The following is a 16,001-nucleotide window of genomic DNA, read 5'->3' on the forward strand; positions in this document are numbered from 1 at the left end:
GCAGGAAGTGATTGTTTAGCTTTGTTTGACTGCAAAATTCCTTTTTGTGTACAAAATGGACCCTCAAATAAAACATTTAGAATTATAGTTCTGCCGCATACGATTGAAAAGCCATGAATAAGAATAAGAGCATCCTTGCACATTGAAATAAGCCATTAAAAATGCATGAGTTTCTGAGGTGAAGTGTCTGTAGGTGGATAAGCGCATGGCGACTGGGTGAGAGTGTCGAGCTGAGAGACAGATTGCACTCGTCCAGGCTGGCTGTTGCTGCTGCTGCGCCAGCGCTGTCACGCTTCAACAGCCAGACAGGGTGTTTGGCTCCTGCAGATTAATTGTCAGGGCTAAATTAACTTTCCTTCCATCCAATTGCAACCTAAAACAGCCTTGGCTTTCGAGGCTCTGGGTTCTCGAAACAGGGGAGAAGGGCAGCACATCAGGAGCTGTCAGATCCCACACAAGTCCACAGAAGCATCAGGAATCAGTTCACTGGGAGCACTAGACTAGGATTCATGGTGTCTGCTGTCTGAGTGGGTACAAGAGAGAAGGCTTCAGTTGGATCAGTATCAGAGGTACATTCAGTTAGAGATATTTAGTTCAAACTGTAATGCATTGTGTAGTAAAATCCCTTGACACAGGGAGAAATTCACTTTGAACTGTGCATCCTATTCATATGATACAATGAGGCAGCAGTAGTAGTAGTTGTGATAGTAGTTGTAGTATATTCAAGAAAGAGTACACGTCGACCTGAAAGACTTTTGCATAATATAGAACAATGAAATGTTCCTCAGAAAGTGCATTGCGAAGGCTTTCATTATAGGGAAACATCATGCTGGTAAGGGTTGTCTTGGGTGGGTTAGAAAAAACCCTCTTTACTTTTATAAGCAGTGGCACAGACGCATAAATATTAATACTCAGCCGAGAGCTCATGATTTTTTTATGCAACTGAGAATCTTTTGAAATTAAATCGGCATAATAGAATTTCTTTCATTACTTCATTTTGAATAAATGAGGGCCATACATTTTTTGGGGAGTTTAAACAGCGTTGGAGAGGACTTGATCCCGATAAGAAAAGACTGTATTGTGCACCTATTTGTTTTCCAGCCAGTGAAACACCCAACAACATGGGACTGAGTGGCCTCGTCTTTGACATGTTTGCCAACCTGTCAGATTGTGTGAGGTTTTTCAGGATTGGAGTGGGTCCTGTGACACATCCAGCCTGGTTGCTAGCCAACAGACCCTCAAAATCACATACAGTGTGCTCCAAAGTAATGATGAGTGAGAAAGTTAAAGACCCACAAATAGCACACCCCAAGACAACCTCTCACCATTACAATAAAAGGGGAGGTTAGCATTTCTTGGGGGGGTATGATATTTATGCCTCTAACCTTCTCACTCATCATTATTCACGTTTCATTCAGGATTATCCGTAATCATGGTTCCATCCATATTAATGTAAAAGTGTTTACAAACATATTTTATTCTTATTTACAATAAACGTGACTCTAAAGTGACACAATACATTATTTACCATTCATTTTTATTGGGCACAAAATAATCTGAAACACAACCAAATCAAAATGCAAATGAGTCACAATCTTGATGTAGTCATTATATTTTGTGAATATGGGACCAAATACTTAACTATTTACATATAAGTGAATTTGTCCCAATACTTTTGGTCCCCTAAAATGGGGGAACTATGTACAAAAAGTGTTGTAATTTCTAAACGGTGTATCCAATATGGATGAAAATACCCTCAAATTAAAGCTGTCATTCTGCACTTTAACATCATAGTCATTGTATCATTTCAAATCCAACGTGCTGGAGTACAGAGCCACAATAACATAAATGTGTCACTGCCCCAATACTTTTGGAGCTCACTGTAGCTGGCGATTAGCGTAGTCAGCCAGATACTCATTTGGCCGTCATCTCAGCCTGGAGAGTCCTGGAGGCAATTATGAAGTGAAGAGCAGATGTCATCGGATTCTGAGCGTCTTAACAGATAATAAATAAATGGATCCAAAGAGTACCGAAGGACACTGACATGTAATCACCAGGCTGATAGATTTTAGACGCTCCACGGTGACATGCAGTGAAGAACAGAGTTACCCCCTGAGAACTCCTCAATGATTGGGTCAGCAGATTGCCATCACTTTCACCTGTATTGATGGGTTCCATTCCCTAGGCCCCTCCCCCTCTTGGTTTTGTTCGATCTCAGTCTCTTCCAGTGCCCCAGAGGTGCTCCAAATGTGTTTGTATGAAGTCAGCCTGTTTGTGTGTGTGTAAGAGAAATTAGATGGGGGTGGGGGCATGAAGTCCACATGCTGAAGTTGGACCATAAAATTTTAGGTCAAAACTTTCAATCACACAGACGGTCAGAGACTGGTCTAGACATTGTCTCCATTTGTTCTCTTACTGTCTCTGTTGGACCTAAAGTTGATAAGATTCATTGGATAAGGACCACTGTGTAGTATGGATCCAGACAGAAGAGATGGAGTCTTGCATGTGTTATAGTTCTATCTAAACACAGTGTGTTGCTGTTCTGCTGTGCTGTGTGACACTGGAGAGGACTAGCTTGACAGACAGTGGCAGCCCAGCCTGGCTCTGTGCTATTCTGATCGAGACGCATGGAGTTACCTGTCCTCAATGGCCAGAGTGTTAGCTGTCAGCCTGGCTCTGTGCTATTCTGATCGAGACGCATGGAGTTACCTGTCCTCAATGGCCAGAGTGTTAGCTGTCAGCCTGGCTCTGTGCTAGTCTGATCGAGATGCATGGAGTTACCTGTCCTCAATGGCCAGAGTGTTAGCTGTCAGCCTGGCTCTGTGCTATTCTGATCGAGATGCATGGAGTTACCTGTCCTCAATGGCCAGAGTGTTAGCTGTCAGCCTGGCTCTGTGCTATTCTGATCGAGATGCATGGAGTTACCTGTCCTCAATGGCCAGAGTGTTAGCTGTCAGCCTGGCTCTGTGCTATTCTGATCGAGATGCATGGAGTTACCTGTCCTCAATGGCCAGAGTGTCAGCTGTCAGCCTGGCTCTGTTTGCGTGGCTGATTTATGTAATTTCCACTCCTCCACTCGGAATGGACTCTCGCTTCCATCAAGGTAGAGGAGTTTAGACTCCTTTCGACCCAGCAATAAGTTCAATCTCAATTTCCACTCAGACACATAGCAGAAATGGAACATTTGCAAGAATGAAAAAAAAAAGTAAAAAAAAGTAATTCTCCCTTTCCGCCGTATGCTCCCTTTTAGCGATGTTTCCCCAACAATATTGCTCTCTGCTCAGCAATTTTCTCCCAGCCAACGTATTTGTGTCTGGGAGATGACAGAGCGAACGACAGCCGGGTCTCTGGGCCTTGGGTAGGTAGGTGTTTCATATGTCATAGAGGGAGCGGCACGACGGCGTTAACGGGGGATTTCATTTGGTTTCATCAGATAGACGCTCGACACACACACACACACACACACACACACACACACACACACACACACACACACACACACACACACACACACACACACACACACACACACACACACACACACACACACACACACACACACACACACACACACACACACACACACACACACAGTCCTTAGGGACTCGGATGGGGCTAACCTAATGGTACAAACAGGGATGGGATGGGGCTAACCTAATGGTACAAACAGGGATGGGATGGGGCTAACCTAATGGTAGAAACAGGGATGGGATAGGGCTAACCTAATGGTAGAAACAGGGATGGGATGGGGCTAACCTAATGGTACAAACAGGGATTGGATGGGGCTAACCTAATGGTACAAACAGGGATGGGATGGGGCTAACCTAATGGTACAAACAGGGATGGGATGGGGCTAACCTAATGGTACAAACAGGGATGGGGTGGGATGGGGCTAACCTAATGGTACAAACAGGGATGGGATGGGGCTAACCTAATGGTACAAACAGGGATTGGATGGGGCTAACCTAATGGTACAAACAGGGATGGGATGGGGCTAACCTAATGGTACAAACAGGGATGGGATGGGGCTAACCTAATGGTACAAACAGGGATGGGATGGGGCTAACCTAATGGTACAAACAGGGATGGGATGGGGCTAACCTAATGGTAGAAACAGGGATGGGGTGGGGCTAACCTAATGGTTGAAACAGGGATGGGGTGGGGCTAACCTAATGGTAGAAAAAGCCCTTATACTCTGCCAGGTTCATAGGGCCAACAACCAGCTTAAACGGATTAAAAATAATGAGGTAGGAACTGGACCTGCTGGAGAGAGCAATTTTCAACGTCCTCTGCTTGTGAATTGTGTTTTTGAGAGTGGTGCCCTGTGATAATGGTGAATCCACAGTTGTTCTGGGTTGAATGAATAGAATAAAACGGCTGGTGTTGACCGAGACCTTTTTCATCGCGTCTCAAATTCATCGTGTCTCATTTCTCATTCAATAAGTTGATGAAAATGGCATCATTGAAAGAGCTCAAGAGGGACATACTGGGACATATAACACACTTAGGGGAGGGGAGCAAATGGAGTGAGTTCATTATTGATGAGAAGAATATGAGAAGGAAGGGGATGGTGGAGTGGCATATCACCACCTGGGACCATGACTCATACTGATGAATGACCATTGATGATGTTTTCCTGATGATTGTCTCAAATTAAAGAGTTACTTTAATTATAGTGTGACACCGATAGAAGAGGCTGCATGTGAGCTGATGGTTCAAATTGGCATTTTAAGCATATAATGCAGTGCAGAGCTTCCTCTTCCTCTACCAACAACACAGGGTGGGTCCTCCTCTATAGATTGGACAATACTCAGTCCTTTCATTTTGTCTAATGCGGTAGAGAAAGGCACTTTCCAGCAATCTAAATACATTCCATAAAGAGATTAGATCTTTTCAAACAGATATTTGATTTCAAATTGGATTGATGAAACAGACATTCAACAAACATTCTGATAAATACTTCGAAACCAGCATCAAAGGCCTGTCTAATAGTACGTCTAGGCTCAAGCTCCTGTTATGAAACACAAGGCTCTTTTTTCAATGTGTGTGTGTTTGTGCCCGCATGCCTGTCTGTATGGGCAGTGTTAGTCTGACGTCAGTATTGTACATGGGCTGTGGAATGTCCAGCGTTAATGGCACGGGTTATTGATTCAGTGTGCTGTAATCTGTCGAAACCGGTCGGAACCAGCTGCAACAGGGGGCGACGCTTCCTATAAGGTCATCTGCAGCCATCTGCTCCGCAGCGGACGTGATTATCCTCCTACCACTTGTTAAAGTGCCACCATTAAGAGGATCCCACAGCAAATTAGAACTGAAGTTAATTGAGAAGACGGAGAGTTTTCAGAAAGTTACTTTCTTTGTCGAACGCAGTTGTAGTCGACAGAAGTACAGTGCTGTCGATTGAGAATGATACCAGTTAAAAGTCTAACTGATCCAAACTCCTATCACTCAATAGTATTTTGACTATACTCATATCGAAAAAAAACAATTTAAAATAGTTTTAGATACCTTTTAAGGATACATTAAATATAAAAAATTGGCCAAATTATGTATAATTTGTATTTTATTTAATGCATTTGAAATACATTCCAAAAATATATTACGGAATGTATTTAAAATGTATATATAAATGTATGTCAAGTCTATATCACAATATATGTTAAATGCATCAGAAAATGTATTTACTATATTTCAAAATACATTCTGAAATACATTAAAGAATCAATTTTAGAATCTATTTTCAAATGTATTTGTTGAAATATTTGGTAAATATATTTTAAAATGTATTTGGAAATGTTTAGTAAAATATATTCCAACATTCATTTACATATATTTGTAAGAAATATATTTTTAGATTAGAATGTATGGCAAATACAAAAAATTGGCCAAATCATATTGTAACAAAATGGTGACTGTCTTAACAATGAAACTGTCATAGTATGCTCTTTGGTATCACATGCACTTATATCAGTCTCATGAAGACTGCAGAACTGGCAGTGTCCAAGCATAACCTTTAAAGGGAAGTTTCTAAATGTTTCAACTTCATATTCATCATCACTCAACAAATTGGATGCAGTCTATTCCAGTGTCATCCGTTTTGTTTCCAAAGCCCCATATACCACCCACAACAGCGACCTGTATGCTCTCGTCAGCTGGCCCTCGCTACATATTCCTCGCCAGACACACTGGCTCTAGGTCATCTTTAAGTCTTTGGTAGGTAAAGCTCCGCCTTATCTCAGCTCACTGGTCACGATAACAACACTCACCCATAGCACACACTCCAGCAGGTATATCTCACTGTCATCCCCAAAGCCAACACCTCCTTTGGCTGCCTTTCCTTCCAGTTCTCTGCTGCCAATGACTGGAACAAATTGCAAAAATCGCTGAAGTTGGAGACTTATATCTCCCTCACTAACTGTAAACATCAGCTATCTGAGCAGTTTACAGATTGCTGCAGCTGTACACAGCCCATCTGTAAATAGCCCATCCAATCTACCTACCTCATCCCCATATTGTTTTTATTTACTTTTTTGCTCTTTTGCACACCAGTATTTCTACTTGCACATCATCACTCCAGTGTTAATTTGCAAAACTGTAATTACTTCACTACTATTGCCTATTTATTGCCTTACCTCTTCACGCCATTTGCACACACTGTATATATACTTTTTTTTCTATTGTGTTATTGACTGTACATTTGTTTATTCCATGTGTAACTCTGTGTTGCTGTTTGTGTTGCACTGCTTTGCTTTGCTTTATCTTGGCCAGGTCGCAGTTGTAAATGAGAACTTGTTCTCAACTGGCCTACCTGGTTAAATAAAGGTGAAATAAAAAAATAAAAAAATAATCTCCAGCACCACACTACCAGCAACATATGTGAAGATGGCACGTTTCTATGTTTTGTAGTAACAAACATAGAGGAATATGTGTTTCCAATGACATCAACCAATTAGTAGACGGTTTGAAACACTTACCTAGCAGTGATTACAGCTGGGAAACTCTAAGAGCTTTCCACACACAGATTGTGCAACATTTGCCCATTAATTTTTTCAAAATTCTGCAAGCTCTGTCAAATAGGTTGTTGAACATTGCTAGACAACCATTTTCAGGTCTTGCCATAGATTTTCAAGTAGATTTAAGTCAAAACTGTTACTCGGCCACTCAGTATCATTCAGTCTTCTTGGTAAGCAATTCCAGTGTAGATTTGGCCTTGTGTTTAATGTTATTGTCCCTCTGAAAGGTGAATTAATCTCCCAGTGTCTGGTGGAAAGCAGACTGAACCAAGTTTTCCTCTAGGATTTTGCCAATTCCTTATTTTTTTATCCTGAAAAACTCTCCGGTCCTTAACGATGACAAGCATACCCATAAGATGATGCAGCCACCACCATGCTTGAAAATATGGAGAGTGGTACTTAGAAATGTGTTGTATTGGATTTGCCCCAAACATAACACTTTGTATTCAGGACAAAAAGTTAATTGCTTTGCCAATTTTTTTGCAGTGTTACTTTAGTGCCTTGTTGCAAACAGGATGCATGTTTTGGTATAGTGTGTAGGCCAGTGCCAAAAATCTAAATGTAATACATTTTAAATTCAGGCTGCTATACAACAAAATGTGGAAAAAGTCAAGGAGTGTGAATACTTTCTGAAATGAAGTGCCCTTTAATATAGACCACATGGAGAATTCAATCAATTAGATTTTCAGTAAAGGCTAAAGTGACAAAAATCAGTATTTTGACATGTCTCTCCGTGGACCCTCTGAGACTTCTAGGAAGATTTTAAGCCACAAACACCCCAAAATGCTTCAAGTTTTCATCATTATTGTAAAGCCATAGTTATTTCGTTGCTTTGACAAAGTTATTTCTGATTTTTTTGATTTTATTTCAAGTGATTAGTGATTTTTACATATGTCCCTCATTTTAAGGTCAACCCTGTTACATGAACTGAACTCTTGTTTTAAGAAACTATTCCTTTTTAAAAATGTATTTCAAAAGAAAAATTGAACATCTAATAGTCAAATCATAGTGTAAAAGCAGGTGAGCTGGTTCTACTCTTTTTGGCTGTTTTCTGGTGCTTTGTGGTGAAAAACTGAACGGCTTGAGCATAATTTGTCAACCCTGTTACCCATAGATAGACAGGCTAGAAATGTATAAAAAAAATGTATATATTTTTTGAGGGGCACTCAATTGCCCCTCCCTGCTGCAGTCAACAAGCTTCCTTTCCCCCTGTCACAAGGGGCTTCATGGCTGATTTAACTACTAATTACCAGTTTGAGTGCCGTTCAAGTGGATTTTCCCCAGATGAGGTAAATTCCAACTCCCCACTTGGATACGAACACACCATAACCCAGCTAACCATCCACTGTAGATCCATAAAATACCACTCATTGGAAGCACAAGACCTACACCTACATTTTGACATATTGTGGAGTGTTGTACGAAGTATAGTTTTTATTTAAACCGATAACTCAAATACCATATTTTTTAAATAGCTTAGCTTTCTTGTCATTATTTAATTAAGCTAAAGAGAGGCTCTTACTACAGTAATACATTTTTTCTTTTGAGATGGGAACATTTTATTTTATAAAGTTGAACATTCTCTTTATGAAAGAATGTTACATTTAGGTGAAATCAAAAGTATATTTTTTTACTCACCATAACAATTTTGGGCTTGGTGGACCAAAAAATAATTATCGCCATTGATCAATATGTAATCAGTCATTTAAGAAGCTGACAAAGGAACCACTTTGACCACCCTGTAGACTAGATGTCACTGCCATTCATTTCTGGAATATTGTCAGTCATTACATGCACTTGAGCAAAGATGCAAATGTATGTACATGTACACTACCGGTCCAAAGTTTTAGAACACCTACTCATTCAAGAGTTTATTTTTATTTTTTGAAGACATCGCAACTATAAAGTAACCAAGAAAGTGTTAAAAATAATCAAAATATATTTTACATTTGAGATTGTTCAAATAGCCACCATTTGCCTTGATGACAGCTTTGCACGCTCTTGGCATTCTCTCAACCAACTTCCAGCTTTTCCAACAGTCTTGAAGGAGTTCCCACATATGCTGAGTACCTGTTGGCTGCTTTTCCTTCACTCTGCGGTCTGTTACTTAAACTCTGTGAAACATTTATGTGGGCTGCAATTTCTGAGGCTGGTAACTCTAATAAACGTATCCTCTGCAGCAGAGGTAACTCTGTGTCTTCCATTCCTGTGGTGGTCCTCATGAGAGCCAGTTTCATCATAGCTCGATTTTTGCGACTGCACTTGAAGAAACTTTCAAAGTTCTTGAAATATTCCGTATTGACTGACCTTCATGTCTTAAAGTAATGATGGACTGTCATTTCTCTTTGCTTATTTGAGCTGTTCTTGCCAGAATATGGACTTGGTATTTTACCAAATAGGGCTTTTAAATGTATACCCCCCTACCTTGTCACAACACAACTGATTGGCTCAAATGCATTAAAAAGGAAAGAAATTCCACAAATTAACTTTTAAGAAGGCACTCCTGTTATTTGAAATTCATTCCAGGTGACTGCCTCACGAAGCTGGTTGAGAGAATGTCAAGAGTGTGCAAAGCTGTCATCAAGTCTGTCTTCAAGGTAAAATATATTTTGATTTGTTTAACACTTTTTTGGTTACTACATGATTCCATATGTGTTATTTCATAGTTGTGATGTCTTCACCATTACTCTACAATGTAGAAAATAGTAAAAATAAAGAAAACCCCTTGAATGAGTAGGTGTATCCTGTCAGAGCCCATCTGTAGCTAACCCCACCCCACCCCAACCCAAATCAACCCAACCTCTCGCTCTCTCGCTCTCTTTCTCTGTCCCCAGTGTGACTACATAGCTCCAGTTCTGTCTCTAAGTGCTCCCTCTCCTCCCTCCTGTCTCCCTCTCTACCCCCTCTTTTTCTCTTCTCTCTCTCTGAGTGCTGCTCCCCTGCCAAGCGGGCCGTCCCTGGAGTGACCTTGTGGCAATGAGATCCTGATCACGAGTCAGGAAACCAAGCTTTTCAGAACGCCCTCCTCTCTCAGCAACAGAAATGAGAGGGTGAGAGAAAGAGAGAGAGAGAGAGAGAGAGAGAGAGAGAGAGAGAGAGAGAGAGAGAGAGGGGTGGAAAACAGCTATCGTTTGCCCAGACTTGTGGAGAGACAAGAGTGAGAGTGTAAGTGAAAGAAAGAGAGGGAGGTAGAGAGAGAGAGAATTAGAGAGAGAGAGACTGACAGCAGGGGTGAGGAGCAGATGAGAGGAGAGTTCACAAACTATTGCAAAGCGTTGGAACAACCACCAGACCTCCAGTTCAAAGTAAGTACTTATAACCGGAGCAAGGTGCACACTTGGATGTGTGGTGGTAGTTGGGTGACCAGGAGAGATGTGGCGTGTGAAGCTATTGGGGCTGAGATGAGGAGGGAGATTTCAGAACTGTGAGAGGTAGACACGGACTAGCAATGTTGGGAGGCTGTGGAGTATGAATGGGCCGAGACTCAATCAGATGAGTCCAACTGTAGCCTAGACAGATATGGACAATTAGTGATGGCAGAAGGAGCGTAGGGGGAATGTTTGTGTTGTGGGATAGCGGAACTGGTGTCTTTGAGTTGGCAGCATCATTATTAACTCTCTGTTTAGTAAGTGTTCTCTGGCTTGCTTTGTTTTGGATGTCGTGCCACGTCCCAGGCTAAAAATACACTAAACACTGCGACAAACCAAAGTATAGCTCGAGAGCCTTTTTGTGAAGTTTTTTTTCTCGATTATAATTTATGGTTTCAGATACTAATCACCACAAGCTATGGGTGTTTTTTTTGTATCCCTTTCAGCACACTGCTGCTGTAAACCATCTTGATTGTCCATGTGTTTTCCATGGTTTATTCAGTTCTGAACGTGAAAGGCTCAGGTATATGAACATAAAAGCTCTTGTTTTTTCATTATTAACAAAGGATTTATAATTTAAATTGGATATATTTCCCTTTCAGGCTTCGTATGAGAGACAAATAGAGCAGTAAAGAACAAGAAGCTCAAAACAAGCTCATGAGGAAATGAAAACAATAGTAGAGAAAGCTGCTTTGTGTTTACCGTCTCCATGTAATATTTAGTGTTTGCGTTACAGTAAGGGATTAACTCCAAAAGTAGCATTTATCCAAATACTTAGTATGCTGTAGGACTCGTTGCAAACTTCAAGACTTCTAAGAACATCTATGTTTCCTCTAGTCTAAAACCATATTTCATTTTTCTTCATATTGTAGCACAACTGCTTGAATCACTCCATCAGTCAAGTTTCACAATTCTACAGAGGTGCACGCCCACCAGACCATAACCCATTCATTCTCCGAGCATATCATTAGACTAGTCATTTTATTGCCTCTGTTTGGTGTCCTCTTATAAAGACCTAGGCTTGCAGTGTATGTGAGTGTGTTTGACAGAGAGTATTTGTGCGTGGCCGTGCATGTGCGTGCGCATGTGTGTTGTTGGGGACAGTGTTTTTCCCAGGATATTGTAATTTGGGTCAGGCCTGACTGGAATGAGAATCCGAGGGCATCGGTATTGTAGCACTCCTATGGTTGAGCTGACCTTGCGCCTGTGTTGCCATAGTTATGTTCACCCCTGGTATAGGAACCCAAACTTCAACCAACATCTCTGGCATTCCTACTGTGTACAAAAGAGCCCTGGTCTCGATCTAGCTTTAAATGAGCTTTGGCCAGTTCATTGCTTTAGAAGTAACACACGGTGTGTTCCTAATGAAAGAGCTGGGAGATTAAACATGAGGCAATAGGTGGAGAGATGAGCTTGAGAAACCAGCTTTGGTCAGTGGTAGGTCAAGCTCATTGAGAGACCCGAGGTGGAGCTGAGCTGCCTGGATGGAAGCCAGGAGGGTGAGCTAACTCTCACATAACCAGTCCCATTTGTAAATGTGCACTGGCATTTATGTAAGGGCTGCCATTTGAGGAAGATAAGGCGAGGCACATTTTACGGATCCTGCTTTCCCTCAATGTTAAGTTGTCCCTCACATTTCAAACACTTTATATGTGTGACACTGAGAGATACTATTCAGCATGGAACACAAAGCCAATGCATTTCACCCATTTATACAAATGCTGTGTCACGTGACCACTCTCCATGGAAGACCTGGAGCAATAAGGTAGAGAATGGTCTGTGAGATGCCTAAGAAGGCTGCTTCACAGTGGGGAAGGGAAGCACTCTCAAAGGAGCCAGGTCAGGTCTATAGGGAGCAAGTGGCTGAGAGAGGGTGGGAGGGATAAGGAAAATGCACAAACATCCTCACATTGAGTGGTTGGTTCATTCTTGTGGTGTACACATTGACCCCTCACATCACATGTAGGCTGAATAGAGATGGGGTCTGGGGAGGGAGGGAGAGGGCTGCTAGACCCAGTCTAGGCCCTGAGCAGCCGTTCCCCTGTTTGCACCGAATAGCCCTCTCTGGCTCTCGTTATGCCAATGACGACCTAGGAAGTTGGCAGTACAGCACAACAGTTCTGGGACCAGGCTGAGCTCGGAAGTGCATGGGCTGTATGCTGTTTGGTACTGTAGCTAGACTAGAGCCGTCAGCTGGGACCCTGCAATAAGAGAGGCAAGGTTCAGCAGTATCCACTATCGCAGAGCTAGAAGAGGCTACTAAGATACTATGATACTAAGAGATGACTAGCTCTCTATTTCATCAAATCTTCTCAGAAAGTCCATAGGTAATCATGGCATGGGATTTAGTCTGAGCTGAGGCCCTGTGTCGTTTAAATGGTTAAATTGTCAATTGAGGAAATGCACATATTCTAATTGAGATGTCAATTAGACGGCTATTTCATTACAACAAAACCGTAACAATCTCTGGCTTACTGAACATCCTTAAAGCCAGTGGCCCATTGCTTGACATGACAGAGTCTCTTTGTAGGGAGGAACATCGTTGATGGCGCTGGCAATGACTTTTGTTGTGGGGAATATGATGGGTGCATTTTTGTGTGAATCATGTCTGTGTCCATCTGTTCGTGTGTCTGTCTGTGTTTTTGTCTATCTTACTGTGTGTGTGTGTGTGTGTGTGTGTGTGTGTGTGTGTGTGTGTGTGTGTGTGTGTGTGTGTGTGTGTGTGTGTGTGTGTGTGTGTGTGTGTGTGTGTGTGTGTGTGTGTGTGTGTGTGTGTGTGTGTGTGTGTGTGTGTGTGTGTGTTTGATGGGACAGACTTCGAATCACATAACCACGTACATCGAACTTCAGATTCAGACCACCTTTCCACTAATGGCCAAATAATATATTCTTAGGAATTTTATGAATATAAACTGTCTGGAGAGTATCTGTATTGTGGAGAGCTAGTTTGCCTGTGGTCATATAAAGATCTGTCTCTGACTGTGACGTACTGTGGTTTGGCCCTTGTATCGGCCTCATTGGCTGTATGAACCTCTGAGGAACAGTGACGGCCAGAGGCTTCCACCCTGATCAATTAGTTCATTAGTCTCCCACAGTCACAGCTTGGCCGGCATACTCCTGGCTCCGTCCCTTGGCGTCTGATTGGCCCACACTGCTGGTGAGGTCATAGGTCAGGGTGTTGATGTCTGTCTACTGTACATACCAATTACACAAGAAAGGAAAACTCGATATGTGACCTGACAGGGTTTGTGTGTGTGTGTGTGTGTGTGTGTGTGTGTGCCTGCACGTGTGTGCATTCCCATGCATGCGTATGTAATCAGTCAAGTTGAATCAGATGTTTGTGACTGTGGAATAGAATGCAAATAAAGCCTCCCTACATTCCTGTTGAATTTTAGCCCTACTGTCCAAGTATCCTTGCCTCAAGGGGTGACTGGTGCCCTGAGAGAAGTTTGGAGTCCAGTGTCTGTTTGATAGAAGTTTGGAGTCCAGTGTCTGTTTGATAGAAGTTTGGAGTACAGTGTCTGTTTGATAGAAGTTTGGAGTCCAGTGTCTGTTTGATAGAAGTTTGGAGTCCAGTGTCTGTTTGATAGAAGTTTGGAGTCCAGTGTCTGTTTGATAGAAGTTTGGAGTCCAGTGTCTGTTTGATAGAAGTTTGGAGTCCAGTGTCTGTTTGATAGAAGTTTGGAGTCCAGTGTCTGTTTGATAGAAGTTTGGAGTCCAGTGTCTGTTTGATAGAAGTTTGGAGTCCAGTGTCTGTTTGATAGAAGTTTGGAGTCCAGTGTCTGTTTGATAGAAGTTTGGAGTCCAGTGTCTGTTTGATAGAAGTTTGGAGTCCAGTGTCTGTTTGATAGAATTTTGGAGTCCAGTGTCTGTTTGATAGAAGTTTGGAGTCCAGTGTCTGTTTGATAGAAGTTTGGAGTCCAGTGTCTGTTTGATAGAAGTTTGGAGTCCAGTGTCTGTTTGATAGAAGTTTGGAGTCCAGTGTCTGTTTGATAGAAGTTTGGAGTCCAGTGTCTGTTTGATAGAAGTTTGGAGTCCAGTGTCTGTTTGATAGAAGTTTGGAGTCCAGTGTCTGTTTGATATAAGTTTGGAGTCCAGTGTCTGTTTGATAGAAGTTTGGAGTCCAGTGTCTGTTTGATAGAAGTTTGGAGTCCAGTGTCTGTTTGATAGAAGTTTGGAGTCTGGTGTCTGAGTGTGTATAGGATGAGCATGGCTCCTTTTCTGTGTTTGTGTGTACAGGCTGCAGTTACCACACCATGGGGGACCAGCCTGTTTGTGTTTGTCTAATGAACTGAGAGAACACAGGAGGGAAACGATAGGAAGATGGAGAGAGAGAGATATAGGGATGGAGAGGGAGGGAGAGGACAGAGAGAGAGATAGGAAAGAGATAGCAAGAGAGAGCGAGGCAAGAGAGAAAGCGAGAGAGAGAGCAAAAGAGAGAGCGAGAGAGAGAGAGAGGGCAAAGAGAGAGAGCAAAGAGAGAGAGAGCAAAGAGAGAGCGCAAAAGAGAGAGCCTGCGAGAGAGGGAGAGAGAGAGAGATCGAGAGAGAGAGCAAAAGAGAGAGCAAGAGAGAGAGAGGGAGAGAGGGCAAAGAGAGAGAGCAAAGAGAGAGAGCAAAGAGAGAGTGCAAGAGAGAGAGAGCGTGAGAGAGAGCGAGAGAGAGAGAGAGAGAGCAAGAGAGAGGCAAGAGAGAGAGGGTAAAGAGAGAGAGAAACAGAGATAGAGAGCAAAGAGAGAGAGCAGAGAGAGCAAGAGAGAGAGAGAGCGAGAGAGTGGAAAGATAGATAGAGAGAGAGGAAAGAGCAAGAGAGAGGAAAGAGAGAGAGAGTGAGAGAGAGCGAGAGAGAGGAGAGAGAGAAAGAGAGCGAGAGAGAGGAAAGAGAGAGAGAGGAAAGAACAAGAGAGAGGAAAGAGAGAGAGAGAGAGTGTGTGAGAGAGAGAGGAAAGAGAGAGAGAGAGAGTGTGTGAGAGAGAGAGGAAAGAGAGAGAGAGGAAAGAACAAGAGAGAGCGAGAGAGAGCAAGAGAGAGAGAGAGTGAGAGAGAGCGAGAGAGAGGAAAGAGAGAGAGAGTGAGAGAGAGGAAAGAGAGAGAGCGAGAGCGAGATAAACGTTCTGTGTTTGTGTGTACAGGCTGCAGTTACCACACCATGGGGGACCAGCCTGTTTGTGTTTGTCTAATGAACTGAGAGAACACAGGAGGGAGAAGATAGGGAGATGGAGAGAGAGAGTAGATAGAGGGAGGGAGAGGACAGAGAGAGAGCAAGAGAGAGAGATGAGGTAGAGAGAGAACAATGAAAGAGAGGGAGAGGGAGAGAGAGAGGAGGAGAAAGAGAGAGAGAAAGGGAGGGGAAGAGAGAAAGAGGAGAGAGAGAGAGTGAAAGAGAGGGGAAGAGCGAAAGAGGAGAGAGAGAGAGAGAGAGAGAGAGAGAGAGAGAGAGAGAGAGAGAGAGAGAGTACGAAAAAGAAAGAAAGGGGGGGAGTCAGTGGAATAATTGACCGAGAAGGAGAGATGTAGGGATCTATGCTTTCATATCTGTGTCATGTGGCGTTATGGATTCTTGTATGTGGTGTGTAGAAGTGTGATTCAGAGCCATTCATCAATCATAAAGCAAAATTCTA

At 42.5% G+C, this 16,001-nt stretch overlaps 1 protein-coding gene across 3 annotated transcripts in view; it reads left to right on the plus strand.

Annotated features, from left to right (window-relative positions):
• Positions 1–400: 400 nt before the first annotated feature.
• Positions 401–16,001, plus strand: part of LOC139533901 (pleiotrophin-A-like) — a 57,238-nt gene continuing 41,637 nt past the window's right edge. Inside the window, exon 1 of one of the 3 annotated variants that reach the window (XM_071332385.1) lies at positions 401–569. The gene's annotated coding sequence lies outside the window, so the exon portion shown is untranslated. Of the gene's footprint in view, positions 570–9,982; positions 10,319–10,361; positions 10,445–16,001 lie in introns of those variants that run through there. The other 2 variants (XM_071332382.1, XM_071332384.1) reach the window with 2 other exon arrangements.

This window comes from Salvelinus alpinus, chromosome 11, assembly GCF_045679555.1.
Source record: "Salvelinus alpinus chromosome 11, SLU_Salpinus.1, whole genome shotgun sequence".
NCBI classification, from domain to species: Eukaryota; Metazoa; Chordata; class Actinopteri; order Salmoniformes; family Salmonidae; genus Salvelinus; species Salvelinus alpinus.